The sequence below is a fragment of the Cupressus sempervirens genome, chromosome 10 (assembly GCF_028749045.1).
Source record: "Cupressus sempervirens isolate cs-2001-9-10 chromosome 10, ASM2874904v1, whole genome shotgun sequence".
In the NCBI taxonomy this organism is placed as follows: Eukaryota; Viridiplantae; Streptophyta; class Pinopsida; order Cupressales; family Cupressaceae; genus Cupressus; species Cupressus sempervirens.
Window position 1 is genome coordinate 438,526,466 of NC_143127.1, and position 17,419 is coordinate 438,543,884.

Here is a 17,419-nt window from a genome sequence, read left to right on the forward strand (position 1 = left end):
ATAGAGCAAGGGGAGAGGACAACTGCTAAAGTTGAAGAATTTTCTAAACATATCAAGCGTCTACATGAGGAGGTTTAGGCACACATTACCAAGATGAATCAAGAGTATAAAGCTAGGGCTGATCAAACAAGAAGATATAAGGAATTCCAAGTAGGGGATCTAGTCATGGTGCATTTACGAAAAAGAAAGCTTTTCAGCCAATACTTACAACAAGCTGAAAATGAAGAAATTTGGCCCCTACAAAATATTGAAGAAACATGACTCAGGAAATGCATATGAGGTGGAGCTGCCAGATGGTGTTCACATTTCTCCTATTTTCAACATTGCAGACTTAACATTGTATCATGATGATGGTGCAGATGAGGAGCTGGTGTTAGAGCAATGTCCAATTCTTGCTTCTAAGAAGGAGGAGATAGAAGACTTTCTAGATCATCGTGTGGGTAGAAGTACCAAAAATAGGCAATATGAAGAGTAATTGGTCAAGTGGAAAGGACGGCCGATCAAGGACTCAACTTGGATTTCAACAGTTGAGGTTTCCCATTTGGGATTTCCTCTACCATTCATAAAGTGACAGGGTCACTTTTAATTCTACCCTGGGTGTCTGATGCAGGAGCATCTAGAGGTATAAGGGCAATCCTGTGTCACCCAAAAAAATGTACTTAGACTTAGTTTCTGTTTCATGTGTTTTCATTTCTGGATACCCATTTGGGTCAAATAAAGGTTCCAACTCTCATAGTTCCACTATCAGTGTTCTAGGATAGAGTATTTGAATACCTTGGAATACATGTAAATGCCAAAAAAATAAGAGTATGTAATTAAACCATTATTTTGGTGAACTAAGAGGTGTAAATTGTCCAGATGAATGTAATTGTAATTTAGAGCATTCCAAAAAAAGAATCAAGTCAAAAGGCCCCACGGTTTGAAAGTTATCGCATTTTTTTGAGTTTTGGAGACCTCCTAAGAATGCTTCAAAGTAAGGTTAGGGGCATTAAATGACCTCAAAAAGGGTCAAAAAATGGGATACGAGAGAAGCTGTTCCATAAGGCTATAGAGCGCTTCGAGAGCTTTCCAGAAATGTAAACGGTTCGTCAATCGGAGCTACGGTTCAAAAGTTATGCCTCCCGAAAGTTGGATTACCATTTTTGGATTCTTCTAGATTTGCACCAACTTCTAACATAGCTTCTGGAGCCTTCTACTTGGTTGGTGGATGCCTACTAGCACTTTCTAGAATGTATTCATAGTCCTTAACCCTCCAGGGTCTATTTAAGGACATTTCTAGCAATGTAAAAAGCAGTTTGGGGTGGAGTTTGAGAGGATGTACTAAAAGGAGAAATTATCTCTAGATTTATGTTATTATAAGCCCATAGGGCATGTTATGAAGTCTATTTTCTCTGTACTAAATGTACTAGCTTATTTTCATAGTTAATACAATTTCCCTTTTCCTATTGTGTCCATTCTATGCTTGTGTTGTGTCCCCATCATAAGGTGTATTGTAAGATATCATATGCATGAAGAAATATTGAAGTAATGAAAAGGATATGCGAAGGATTTTCAATAGAAATTCAAGGAATATAGCAAGGTCAATACAGAGATAGAAAAGTTATGTCCATCATATAAGGTGATCAGTGCATAAAGGATCTTATCAGCAATCTATTGAAAGTAGATCCGCTGCTTCATCTTAATAGGTGAATCAATTTTCTAAATCCTCTAACAAGGTAGACTTAAAAATCTTTATATAAATCTCCTAATCAATTGCATACTTCATTTTATATTTGTAAATCCTTTAACAAGGTGGACCTAGCAATTTTTTGTGCTCCTAATAGGGCAGATCACCAAAAGTGGTCAATATAAGCCTTAACAAGCCAACTTTATGCTGCAATATTGAAGTTTTGTGGGTATCATCCCCACCCCAATTTTACTTTCTATTTGGAAGGTTTCTGGGTCACCAAAATATTGTGTTCTTTTGTGTGATGAATGATTTACCTTTCAATACTAATGTATATAGTAGTATAGATGGATGTGTGGTAAATTTAAAGGAAAGTTTTAAAAATTATTGATTCACCCCTCCCCTCTTAGTAACTTATCATATCCTGAATATCTCCAGCAATTGGTATCAGAGGTTTGTGGTTCTCAGTATAAAATCTTTGTAGCTTGAGCAAAGATCTAAGGAAAAATGGAGATATTCAGACTTGACAAGGCAATTGAAAATGAAAAGCTAGATCTGGGGATGACCATAGCTCAACTCAAAGAAGCAAAAGAGCACCTTTCCCAATCCCTAAAAAGAAGGAAGGAACTTGCAAGACAAATGGATGATCACCAATATGTTGAAGAGAAGATTAAAGACATTTTCTCATCAAGCAGCTCAGATGAAGCTAATGAGGCAATTAGAGAAATCCTAGCAAATAATGGCTCTTTACAAGAAGAAGTAAGGAAACTTAAAAGAGAACAAGAAATCCAATCAATTAGGGTATGTGAAATTTTGGAACAAAGGAATAAGGCAAATGAAGACTTGGAGGCAAGAAACAATGAAGAATAGAATCAATCCAATCAACATGAAGACCTCTTTGATCAAATCACTGGAGAAAATGAAGAAATTAGAATTCTTAAAGCACAAAATGAAAGAATAAGAATTGATCTAAATTATGAAAGGGAAATTAATGAAAGAATAATGAGAGAACTAAGATGTGAAAAGAAAACCATTGAAAAATTGAAGAATGGCCTAAATATTGAAAAACAAATCAATGAAAGAATGTTGAAATCACAAGAAGACATGAATAAATTGAATCAGCAAAATGAGTAGAATCTTCATAGGAAAAAAGGTAAAGCAAGATTTGGATACAATGAAGAACAAGGTGAATCTTCCAAGCAAGGTGAAAAAAGGAATCTAAAACCCTCATGCAATCATTGTGGGAAATTCGATCATACATCAAACAAATGCTAGAGCAATGGAAGAGGAAAATTCAATGGAAAGTGCTATAACTATATTTAGCATGGTCACAAAGCCAATGAATGCAAGGAGAAACCAGCATTTGAAGGTCAATGTCACAAATGCAAAAGGCATGGTCACAAGGCATCTCAATGCAGATCTAAATCATTCAATCCAACTGAACAATTAGTAAAGGTAACATTTGGATGGGACTACAATACCTAGTGCATATGTCATTATTATCGAGAATATGGACACACTAGTATAAATTGTGCAAGGCATCACCTAAGGAAGAAGGACACTACTATAAGGTGTTACACATGCACTGAACTCAGTCATATAGCTAAAAACTACATGAATATAGGCAAAGTTGAAGATGAAAATAAAGCAAAGGCTAACAACATAAGAAAACAAATGAAGCAGCAATGGATTCCTAAATCTACTGAAGATACAAGATCAAATCATGGAAGTGAAGTCACTCAAGAAGTGGGTGACTCCATCCACTCAAACTAATTTCCTAAGAATGTGTTGGAGCTATACTTAGCAAGAATATCATAAGCAGTTCCAAGAAATATGAGGAATGCAAATGATCCAATTAGTATTCTAGATACACCAGGATCACAAAAAGGTTATCTTTTACCGAGTTGCATTAGACTCCACCAAGGAAAGTTGGTTAAAGACCTTACCAAGCGTGGTCAGGAGCAAAAATAAAATTGGTTCGTTTGTCGAGTTGATACTCTTACCAAGTTAGGTTAATGGATGATAGTCTATCATGCACTAAATTAGTATGGTACCTAGCATTAATGGAAAATTTTCATCAAAAAAGGCAGAATTCAACTTCATTTTTCACCGTGTCTTCAACAGCAAAGAGATTTCCAGGTGCATTCAAGCGATTCCAAGTGATTTCAAATGAATTTGCACTTAGGGAATTTTTTTGAAGATTTCATCAGTTACTAAGTAGAAATGGCATCTAGAAGTACCATCAACAGCAAGGTGAAAAGAGGATCAGGGATGTTGGTCAAGGGTGTAGAGTTGAAAGCACCAAATTTCAAGCTAGTTCCAGCAATAGTGGAGGCAGTCGACCCTAATGGCGTGCAATCACAAATTCCACCAAAGGTACTTCTAATTAATGATATTTGCACTTATTTTAAGTGTTAAATTCAAGATATAGGAACCCTTGAAATGGATAGTGCTTTAGAAGAAATTCATGTTGATGGCTCGTTGAAACTTGAGCGCAAGCATTTGGAAACAAGAGGGTTGACACACATATCACACCTACTAAGAAGCTTTTAGATAAAATGGATTAGGTATATTCTTAGCCATGTTCACAATGGTTAGTTATGGTTGGAGTAGCCCATATTGATCACCAAAAAGATGATTCACAAGATTACTGGCCTTCCCATTTTGAGCAAAGCTAAATCCACCAAAACCATAGGTTGGGATGAACTCCAAAAGAAAACACTAGTTGAGTGGGACGGTAGAGGTTTGAAAATTAGCACTAGTATTGACGTAGAGCTGAGGTTTAGAATTCATTTGATTACCCACAAGATTTATAGTTCCATTCATTTTAACAGCGTGCCATGTGAGGCAATAGACGTAGCATTCAACGTTGTGAAGAAAAACTTGAAATTTGACCTGTCAGAGCTACTACTGAAGTAACTAAACAAGAATATGGATAGCATCAGGTCATCAAAGAACAATCCCTACAAATTTGTTAACATGTCTCTTCTTTTATATGCAAAAATTCTTTCCATCCAAAGGTTCTATCATATGGAGAAAGGATGTACCAATTTTCTATCAGATAAATGAGTTTATAGTAGAAATTGGTGTAAACTTTGACAATATAATGGATAATTATTTTGAAGAGTTCAAAGAAAGAATGAACAAAAGGTTCAGGATTCCTCCTAAACTTGTTGAGGACTATAAAGATGATGTATGTTTCATGGTAGACTATGATAGAGTATACATTCAAGTAGTTAGGCCTCGAGTTGCATGGGTGAAACCTCTCCCTTATGAGGTCAATATTGATGAAACTGGGGACATCATTGAAGCAATAGTAACTGAGCCTGTAGATCCCAAGCAACCAGTCTTTGGCACTTATGATGAGGCAAAGCTAGAATTGAATTGGAAATTAAGCTACCTCAAGCAATTAGCAAAGGTAAGAGAAAGATTGCTATGATGAAAACTATCACTAGTCCCTTATTGCTTATCGAGGAAAAGGAGAGGATCAAGAAGAGGATCAAGAATAAGAAGATGAAGAGCAAGAATCAAAAAAGGAGGTAGAGCCAGCAAAGAAGAAAGGGAGAGTTATCATTACTAAGCCTCCAAAGGCCTCCATAGTTGTTTTCACCAGGAGAGGCAAAGGAAAAGATAAAGGTGAAGTAGTATTTAACAAGCCCCAAATCACCTTCCAAGAAAGGTTGAAATAGATGGAAGGAGTTGGCATCACAAACTTCAAGGCTTTAAAGTTTGAAACTAGAACTAATGCTGAGGAGATGTAGATTGAGGAGCTAGTACTCACCAAAATGGGAAAGTGGAAGTATTCCCTAGACTAGATTGCTCCTCAGATCTCAAAATAATTATTAGCAAGACTGCAACCAAGCTAGGAGTTAGCCACACAGACAGCCAAGGACATCTATGAAATATCCTTGAAGAAACTATTGTCAAATCTCACTAAGGTAGAAATAAAGCCAGCCATGAAGAATAATGAAGGCAAAATGATGATCAGATTTCACACATGTTTGATTCTAATTAAGCACATTGAACATGTTGTAAGAGATTCAAAAAACATGTGGAAGAATATCTATCATCTGCATAAGCCTAGTGATGATCCAGTTGAGATCAAGGATGATTATGGTGATAGTGATGATGAAGAAGATGATAGCACTCCATTTACTACTTTTGATGTTGAAGATTATCAGGCACTAAAGGCTGATGATGAAGAGATAAGGGAAGAAGATGAAGAGGAAGAAAAGGAGGAAGTGGATGAAGAAGATGATCCAATAAAGATTGCAATAGAATTCATTGCTTCCCTTCCTCACTCTCCACCTTAGCCAACATCATCATTAGGTTTGGAGTTAGCTTCAATAGGATTGATTACATCTACATCAAAAATATCATCTGCTCCTGCCACCCCATAGCTCCAAGTATCTTCCATGGAAGTATTAGTTACTTCATCTACTGAGCTATAGCCCTCTTCATTAGCACCCGAGAAATCCATCACAACAACATGCATAGCTATCAGTTCCACAACTTCATGTATAGTAAGTCTGCCAACCCATTCTAGTATTTTGTCTACCACAGCTCTAATTGCACCAATTTCTATTAGTTCTTCAATTGTAAATATTCTATCTTGTGCATTACCTATTAGTACATCATTTTTGGGAAGCACATCAATTTTGGATATAATTGGTACTTCTCTCAGTTTTCCTCTAGTTGGACCAATTCAAGTTTTTTTTGCTCGTCCATCTATATCAACTATTGTTTCTATTTCTAAATCCAAGGAAGTAAGCACTAAAGTAAAACCAAAGAAACCTCTAAAAATTTTGCTTACTGGTAAGGAAATTGATGAAGATATAGACTTGGATAAAGAAATTATTATTCCCAAGATAGATTTGGACACTGCCTCAGCCAACAAAATGAGATTGGTCAATCAGCTTTTAGAGAAAAATGCAAGGCAAAAGTAGCTAAGAGAAGAGAGGGACAGAGAATGCACAATAATTGAGAATTCCAAAAATATAATTACTGAAGCTATTGGTGTTGATGTTGATCCATCTCAACACATTTTGTTACAATTAGAAGAGGTTGTAAATAAGTTCAATGATGACACCTCTGGCCAAGAGAAGATCATTGAAAAGGCAGAGAAGAAATTTCACAATAAGGTGCTTGAGCACATTGCTCAGCACATTGCAATAAAGCAAGTAGAATTATCCACAATTTTGAGCAATCTTTTACAAATATAACATTACTTTTTGGCAAGCTTTGTGATGTTATCGAGTACACAAAAGATATTAAAGAAAAATTAAATAAGATTGATGTGGATATGAAGGCTAGTGCTCAAAAGTTACAACTTGACCATAGTTCCAGCTCATCACATCACATGAAGGTGAAATTTTTGTCAGAAATGTAGGTAGAGCTACTTAGAGAAGAAGCCAAGATCAGGTCTACATTGATTGACATCCAGAATATGATCCTTCCAGTTATGGACCAAATGCAGAAACATATTGCCTATTCAAAAACATTGGTCCAAGACAACAATTTTTCTATAGCAGATCATATGATTGAACTTTTTGCAAAAGTTCAAGTGGCTTTCTCCACCTGCAAAATTTTGCAAGATAATTGGGATAAGACATTGTCTCTTATCCTCAAGGTACACTATGAATTTATCTCACATTTTAGTGTCTTTATTTAAATTTATTGTATATACTCTTTGGCATTATTGTCAAAAAGTGGGAGTATGAGATGAAAAAGAGAAGGGAGCAAGGGGAGTAAAAGAGACTTGTGGAGAAATAAGAAAGAAAATAAATTGACATATGTATAGATAAAAGCTATGTATATATTATGTCATATGTATGGGGAAGATATGTAAGATATGCATATATAGCAGCTTTACAAATTTAAATTTTGAAAAATCAAAATCAGGATGTCAGTTAACATAAGTTTTGGTTCATAAGTGTTTTTGTCACTAATGCCAAAGGGAGATATTGTTGGCATTATGTTGTATTTTTCATTAGTGACAACACTTACTCGATTCTAAATGCTTACCGAGCTCATCACTCAATCTATAGTTTATACCGAGCATTCAGTGGTTATCTTGTAAGCTTAGCAGTTAAGAAATTTACATCAAGCATTCCTGAAGCTAATGAGTAAATACAAGCAATTTGAAGACTAGTAGCTCATCTACCTAGCTTCTCAATATCTACCATGCTTCATAGTGTCTACCAAGCAGTAAGTTTGTGTCATGAAGTTCAGTGTAAACCAAGCATTGGAAGAAGCAGTGTTTACCAAGTGAAGCAAGGTAAACTCAGTGTGTAGTATCTACCAAGTGACACTACATCTACCAAGTCACCAGTGGTTACCAAGTTCAAAACTACATCAAGTGATTAGTATGGACCGAGCCATCACTTCTACTGAGTGCATGACAATGTTGAGTAATGTAGTGGATGTCATGTATCAAAAGGTCACTGAGTTAGTTTAGTGAACCCGATTTATTTACTATTGGGCTAACTTTGTAATGTATTTGTTCACTTGTATTTTGGCTGACCTTGTAGTTTTGTAAATTTGAAAGGTATATATGTAAGGTTTAATTCAAGATATCATATGCATGAAGAAATAATGAAGTAATGAAAAGGATATGCGAAGGATTTTTAGCAGTAGTTCAAGAAATATAGCAAGGTCAATACAGAGGCAGAAAAGTTATATCCATCACATAAGGTGATCAGTGCATAAAGGATCTTATCAGTAATCTATCGTAACTAGATCCACTACTCCATCTTAACAGGTGAATCAATTTTATAAATCCTCTAACAAGGTAGACTTAACAGTCTTTGTATAAATCTCCTAACTGAGTGCATACTTCATTGTATGTTTGTAAATCCTTTAACAAGGTGGACCTAGTAGTCCTTTGTGCTCCTAATAGGGAAGATCACCAAAAGTGGTCAATGTAAGCCTTAATAGGCTAGCTTTATGCTATAGTATTGAAGTTTTGTGGGTATCATCCCCACCGTAGTTTTACTTTCTATTTGGAAGGTTTTCTGGGTCACCAAAATATTGTGTTCTTTTGTGTCATGAATGATTTAACTTTCAATACTAATGTATACAGTAGTATAGATGGAGGTGTGGTAAATTTAAAGGAAAGTTTTAAAAGTTATTGATTCACCCCTCCCCTCTCAGTAACTTGTCATATCCTAAATATTTCGAGCAGTTTACAAGTTCAAACAACCTATATTTAATATACCTATTTACTACATATCCCAAAGACATACCCTCGCCACCATGGAATGCACATGTTGTATAGATGGGATAGGGGATTACATTTGTGTTGCAACTTACTAATGGAGAGAAAGAATTAAACCATTTGAAAGGAAAAAAATGTAATATAACTTCTTAATGATCACTCTTAAAGCATGTTGTAATATTTGATATCAATAACTCATTCGGTGATTGAAGTTGGTATTGGGTTATTCTTTCACAAAATGCTTTAAAGAGATGTCATCTCATGGAAATCCATGATTGTGGGATATACAGTAAATGGTATAAGTTGTTTGAACTTTTAAATAAATGGAATTGGTTATGGTAGCCAGCAAGAAACATTTCACAACATTTTTAACATGCTTCTTACCCATTCTAAAATGGGACCTTGGGAACAAGATATGGACATCAAGAAAAACACAATGATTAATGATGGAAGTCTTCCTATTTAACCAATAGAATCATATCATTCCTGATAGCTATCATCACCAATTCCATTTTTTTACAAGTTCAAACATAAGGGTGGACATCAAGAAGTTATATTGCATTTGTTTCCTATCACAATGTGAAAGATTGGAATCATACTTTAGTTTATACATTAAACTAGAGAATAATTCATAATAATCTAAATTATACATTAAGATGAAATTTTTATTAGTTCATAAAAAAATTGGGTTGAACTTGTATAATTAGAATAGTAAATAATAATTGAACTATAAAACAAAGAAAGAGACAAAATCATTTTCACAACTGACCATGTGTGAAAGGCATGATTTGACCAATGTGAGGTTTGAGTGACAAATTTCCATGTGAGTCACTCAACATTGTAAGCTCACATATCATCAACACCGCATGGTTAAGGATGTGTACTACTTAAAGTTTATGTTATTTGAACTATCATATCATCTAAATAATACATTAGGCTAAACTTTTATTAGTTCATAACAAAATTGGGCTGAACTTGTCTAACTAGAATAATTCATAATAATTGAATTATTCTAAGCATGATTTCCAGCATTAACTATTCCATAATTATGAACTCATAGTTCATAAGAATTTATTTATTATGAACTTTTATGGACCTAAAGTAATTTGGATGAAATTTATTATGAACTATTCTAATGATACTTCAATTCATACATTCTAATATTGTTTTGAACTATTCTAATAGTCAACCTAATGATTGAGATTATATTGTGTGAGAATTGAACTACAAAGCATTGATGATTTTTGAGGATCTTCTATTGGACATGTATCTTCTTCATGTTTTTCTTCTTCTATGGATTTAAATCCTTAATTTATATTACATAAGGATATAAAGAGGCTTCGACATAGATTACATCCAATAGACATGGAGAAACCATGTGCAACAGATGGGGATTTTGATACTGCCAACTCTTCTTCCTGGTAGGTAAACCTCATTGTAATTGTTCAAATTAGATAGATGGAAAATATTATTTTATTGTGTCCTATTCTTTAGTGTTATACAATAATTGTGATAGTGTTAATAATATTATTGTTAGAGACTAATGGTTGGGAAAAAGGAAAGGAACCTACACTAGTCCCTGAGGAGAGATCCAATGCGGAGAATTATTATGCTATTACTACAAAATCTGCTAACCCAATAAGTAGCAATGAAATATTTATGATACTGGAGCATCTTGGGTTAATGAGCAATCTTGCACAACCCAAAATCATTTCTTGTTTTATGTAGAATTTTTTTGTTTGTGGTGTAACTATTGCTACCTTAAGCTTTGTGATATGTGTAGTTAGCATGTTGAGGACCTATTTTCAATCCTTATCCTAAGAGCACAAATGATGAGGTTTCATATTTCTTGAGTTCTATGTCATTCTTTCTGGCCTCTGTTTCTCGTTGATTTCATCTTGTGAGGAGTACTATTTTGCTTTGCACATTTTCCAGTGATGGCATGGTATCTTGTATAGTTGAGAGTCATCTCCTAATGTATGTTTGGACCTATCCTAATGATTTTGTAAATAATTGCATCCCATTTATTGGTTCATGGTTTACATCTCCAAGATTGGACCTATAATGTAATTAAATGCCTGACTCATTAACTTGTGGTCTATCTAGCTATATAAGCACTTGGATTTGATGTAGGAAGGAGATTGTAAAAGATAGGAGAAAATACGAAGTAACTTGAAGAAGATATGAATTTACATTTGTAATTTGATGTTATATTTCTTAGTATAAGGCCACAACTTAGAAGGCCTCATAGTAGGGCATGTTGGTTATTGTTATCTTATCAAATCGATTGGTAAATCTATCAATTATGAGGTCTCTTTGTTGCATAAAAGTGTTTTGCATCTATATGTACTCTTGGTAGGGTGTTGGTAGGTTTAAGTTGATTTCTTCCTCTTACATCTTCTCTCATCACCTACATCAAGTGATATCAAAGATGTGTTCTTTTTGGTGAATTGGATCATGGATAACCTTAACTAGATTAGTTGTAGGGTAGAAAATCTAAAACCTAATCTATAACTTTGTAGAATGTTACAATATTATAGAATTGTTGTCAAAATGGTTCAAGGTAGAGGAAATGTAGATAATTCTATAATGTACATGTTGACTCAGATTGCAGTGAGACTTAAAATTATTGAGACAACCCAGAGAGGAGGTGTACATCTTGAGGATGTAATGATGATGAAGAAGTAGCACCTAATCATAATCCTACACTTGAGCTAGAACAAGATGAGGAAAGATTTCTTAGAGTCTTGTCTAGGACAAATGTGAGAGCTAATGTTGAAATTTCTTGCTATGATGGAAGACTTGTGACTAGTGTAATATTGGATTGGATCTTTGAGATAGATAAATACTTTGAGTATGAAAGAAATCCTAATAACAAGAAGATGAAGATGGTAGTCACAAAGTTGAAGGGTCATTCTTCACTTTGGAAGGATCACTTATAGATGAAAAGACAAAAAAGAGGAAAAGAAAAGATCAAGATATGGGAGAAGATGATTGGAAAAATGAAGAAGAAGTTCCTTCCTTTAGATTACCAAGTTAACCTATTAAGGAGAATGTAGAATCTAACATAAAATGACACAAGTACGAAGGATTATATTGAATTATTTTTCAAATTCAATATCATATATGGACATGTGGATGATGAATTTGAAAAGGTAGATAGATACCTGAATGGTTCAAAGACATTGGTTAAATATGAGATCAATTATGTTAAGATAGATAATGGAGAAGAAGCATATTAGTATGCCTTGAAAGCTAAAGAAAGTTTTGAAAGGAAACATGATCAAATAAAAAGAAGTAGAGGTCACATATTTCAAAGAGGAGGGGGTAGAACCTATGGAGAAGACAAAAGATCTGACAATGCAATGTAAGATAAAGGAAAGATAGAATGGAAAGGAGAACCTACTAGAAAAAGAGATAATCACACTAAAGGTATCTATAATGGTTACTTTAAGAATGATAATGGTTGTAAGAGGGAAGAGGGTTCTTGGTATAAAGAACTTGTTTCAAGTATGGAGAAAAATGATATAGAGCTTTTGAATGTGACAATTCTAGTCAAACTATTGGAGGGAGTAGATAGAAATAACTTGGCTTGTGAGGAAGTTTGTAAAACACTTAATAAACCTAAGCATGGTGAGAACCTAATAGTAAGAAGAATTTTGTAGAATGAGGAAGCTAATCAAGAACTTATTTTGAGAAGAAGTTTGTTCAAGACTAGATGTAAGATCATTGGAAAATGTTGCAAGCTAATCATTTATAGTGGAATTTCTGATAATTTAGCATATGAGGAGTTGGTTAACAAGTTAAATTTGAAGAGATTGAGACATGCTAAACCTAATCATGTTTCTTGGATCTAGAAGGAGCATAATTTACTTGTAAGTGAACAATGCCTTGTTAAATTCAAAATTGGAAATTATCATGATGAAGTCTTGTGTAATAATATGCCCATAGATTGTTATCATATTATATTGGGTAGACCTTGGCAATATGATAGACAAGATTTTCATTATGGTAGATTGAATTAATATAATATTTGGGTTGATGGGAAGAAGAAAACTTTGTTATGTTTAGTAGAGAAGCCTGATGAGAACTATTGTACCATAGTTAGTGTATCTTTGGTTGAAGGAAAATGGTTTGCTATGGATATAAAGGAATAAAGTGTTTTTTTTTCTTTTATTCCTAGTAAAAATGAGAAACAAGATGAACTAGAATATCCACTTGAGATTGAACCTTTCTTGGTAAAGTTTCAAGACATTATTTCTAATAATTTATCTGATGGTTTATCTCATGTGAGATGTATTAGTCACTATATGGATTTGATACCTCAATTTAACTTACATAGTAAAGAACCACATAGGTTTACACTTGCTGAAAATATTGAGTTGAATACACAAGTGCAGGAGTTTCTTGAGAAGGGTTCGCTAAGAGAAATTTTGACTTCTTGTGCAATACTTGTTGTATTGGTACCTAAGAAGAATAGGGAATGGATAATGTGCATTGATTCTAGAGCTTTCAATAGGATCACAAGAAAGCATATGGTTCCATTTCCTAGGATGGATGACATAAGGGATTTTTTTAGTGGAACAAATTATTTTACCAAGATTGACTTGAAAAGTGGCTATCATTAGATCAAAATTAGAGAAGGATATGAAAGGAAAGCTTCTTTTAAGACTAATGAAGGTTTGTATGAATGGTTGGTTATGCCTTTTGGTTTAAACTAACACACCTATTACTTTCATGAGACTGATGAATGAAATTCTAAAGATATTCTTGGGTAAATTGCTAGTTTATATCTTGATGATATTGTAATATTTAGTAAGACAAAATAAGAACACATTGAGCATATCAAAAAATACTACAAAGATTTAAAGAGGGGAAGTTGTTGATTAAATTGAATAAATAGTCATTTATGAAGGAGGAGACTGTTTATCTTCATTTTTTCATTTCAACTAATGGTTTGAAGATGGATCCTAAAAAGGTAAAAGTTATTCTTGACTGACCTACACTTGAGAATGTTGGAGAAGTTAGAACATTTCTTGGGTTGGAAATTTTTCATATGAAGTTTATAAGAAATTTCAAATCACTTTGAAATGCCATGGAAATAATAATGGGAGGTGACAAAAGGGATTTCAAGTGGACACATTGAGCACATAAGAGTTTTGAAACATTGAAACAGAGACTAGCAAAATTGTCTATATTTTATTTGTCTGATTTTAGTAAAGCTTTTCAAGTTGATTATGATGCTAGTGGAAGTGACACTTGAGCTATTTTGAGTCAAGAATGAAGACTTGTAGATTTCTATAGTGAGAATTAAAGTGATGCAAAAAAAAGATATTTAATTTATGGTCAATAATTCTATGGTATTGTTTAAGTTTTGAAGAAGTGGATGTTGAAAACAATTGATCAATTGTATATTGTCTTTGATGTTACACAAAATGTCAAGTCTTTACCATTTAGCATCTGTTGAGCTCACTTGGGCGATGAAGATAGTTTCCAATGTCTATCAAGCATTCTAGAGTAAACCATGTTCAGAGACATTATGTTTTGAGCTTCACTTAGGCACCAAAGAAAGTTTGCAAGAAGAAAATGTCTACCAAGTTCACTTGGGCACCAAAGAAAAGTTGGCATGGAACTAGTATTAACTGAACTCAATTGGTTATCAAAGGAATTTAGTATAGGATGAAGTGTTAACTGAGTTTACATGGTTAGCAAAGGAAGTCTAAAGAAAGTATTTTCTGAGTTAGTGTTGACTGAGCTGGGTCATCTGATGAAGGATTTTCTTGAATCAACATTTGTTAAGTCTAGCAGACTTAAGGGATGAATATTGAATTTTTATAAGTGTTTTCAAGCTGACTTGACTATGAAAAATATGTAAGTATAGGGTCAAGTTGTGGGATTGAAAAGATAAACGAAGGAAGCGAATTGGAAGGATAGCAGAGTATCCTGAGTTGACTAAGTTGCAAAGTTTTATCTGATCAAGGAGGATCAAGTATTCAAGCTAGAATAGATATCTAAAATCAGCAATAGTTGCATCAACAATTAGGTCATATCATTGTTACTCTCTAATAATTGTAGCAATGTGTTGGTGTTTTGAACCCCAATTTTCAACTTGGAATTTCAGCCTTCCTAATGATTCTACTCTGATTTATATTGAAAATTTTGTGTAAAATTAATTTGTATAAGGCATATTTCAGATCAAATTTCATGAAAATGATCCAAAATATTGAAGCCCAAGGTTCAAAGATTTCCTTTGTAATTTTGGAATCATATTGAGTTAGTTTCAAAGTGGTTTTGAACCACTTTATACTCATTGAACAAGGTTTAATGGTTCAATGTTTTAAATGGTTCAACTATTTCAAAGGTTCAATCTACATTTTAGATGGGTTCATTGGTTTGATATGGTACAATAGGTATGTTCAGATGATTATTTCTAGAATGTGCAAGACCATTGTCAGATTCTTGTGTACAATAATTCAAAAGTTCATAAGTGCAAAAGTGCAATTTCAAGTTTAGATGCATAATTTAGGGTTGAGATTCAAAGTTCAAGTAAAGTTCAGATTCGAGATTCAGTTTCACCAGCTCAAAGTTTAGTTCAAAGAGTCAAGGTTCAAGTTCAAGTACCACCAGTCCAAGCTTGCAGATCCAAAAATTCAAGCCCAATTTCAAAGACTGAGATTAGAACAGTTTGATTAATCATCCTTAATTGATTGAAGGGTCATATTGTAGAGCTACAAAAAATTTAGTGATCCCTAAAATACATTGTACCTTAGCAAATACCACCAAGGAAGATCACACTTTGTGTAGGATTGCAATTATATTTTTTATTGTACTTGGTATTTCCATGTTATTGTGATGATATATCAACACGATATGGAAGCTCCTTAGTTCAAAACACAAGGGACAAATATTGCCAAAATTTTCTATAATGAGTAACTTGACATCTAGGATGAAAAAATGAATAGGAAGATATCAGATATATTGGTTAAAGAGACAATGAATTTACAATTCTCAACATAGAGACATAGGCAGTGTATGTGAACAATTTAGACACATGTCAAATATGTGATGCAAGGTTCAATTGTCTATTGTACATACATGAATGATGAAGCTAGAGTCTTATTGACCTAATAACATCAACTCATACCAAGGGTTCATGAAAAATCTCATACAAGCAAGTTTTGGCAATTAAAATGGCAACCTAATGCATAGAAGTGTGCCAAATGAAGTTCATCCTCCAATATCAATGACAACATTGAAGTTGAAATAAATGTTGGCCAACACAATGCACAGATTAAAGGATTACACCTGATAGTCTATATAATAATTAAATTATTGGCTAGGGCTCTACATAATGGTATGGGTCATGGTACATATGCAATCTGGTCAATAGAATTTCAATAGGTATTTATGGATAAAAAATTTTACATCTTCATAGGTGAGATGATATTCGTAATAGCAGGAGTAAAGTTATTGGGCCCTTATCAAATAATAATGGCAAGCATCATTTGAGCTCATATAGAAGTTGCAATCATTAAAAGTGAAAGGCACATAGAATTTTCAAGTGGAATTTACCAAAGGAAGCACAACAATGTAGGACAATCATTTGACAAATTTCTCGAGGCATAATTAATGTTGAAAATCATTCTCAAAGTGCGCTCATGAAGAATCAAGTCTTTGATATCTCCATTTCATCCCATACCTCATATGTTAGAGAGGACTTTAATGATAAAGGAATCACTATTGTTAGTAAATTGTGGTGCCAAAGATAACTCCAAATATCGATGCCATCAATGAGATTGAGCAAGTGTTTTGAACCAGTTCCACCCTGTCAAATAAGGGAAAAATGATAGTAGCTATGAGGTACAAAGAATTGTATGCAAGGGACTTCTAAATGAGCACCCATGGGTTCCATGTGCAAAATCAACACCTTTAATGGTTGAGACCATGACTGTAGCAAGTGACATATAAATTCTTTAGTGCCAAAGGACAAAATCACAATTGAAAAATTAGGTTTCCAATGAATCCAATCAAGTAATTTTGGATCACTAGTATTGGATAGGCATATACCTAGCTCGGGCTCATGAAGAGATGTGGATGATAGAAAACATATTGAAGTAAGTTTTTGAAGGGTGAAAACTAGAGGAGCTAATCAAACTCAGATAGATGATTGCATATTTTAAAGGTTTAAAGGTTCTTTATAGACACATGTATCGAACATTACCAACATAAATTGGAGTGATAGGTGAAATATTCACCTCAACACAAATGTTGATCATTAAATATGTATGCCTCATTTCTCCAAGTAGTTGTAACTTCCAAGTGGGTCATCGGTTATAGGTTGAGAATAATTATCATCCTAAATTGTTAAGGTTGTATTTTTGATACAACACAATGATCATTGGTAGAATGGGAGGGGAAGCCATCAAATAATAAAAAGATATCAATGAATTAATTTCAAAAAATGATTATCATAACCAAAACACAACCTAGAGACATTATTTATTGTGAAGACTTAGATGTAAAAAGGTTTCTTCTTT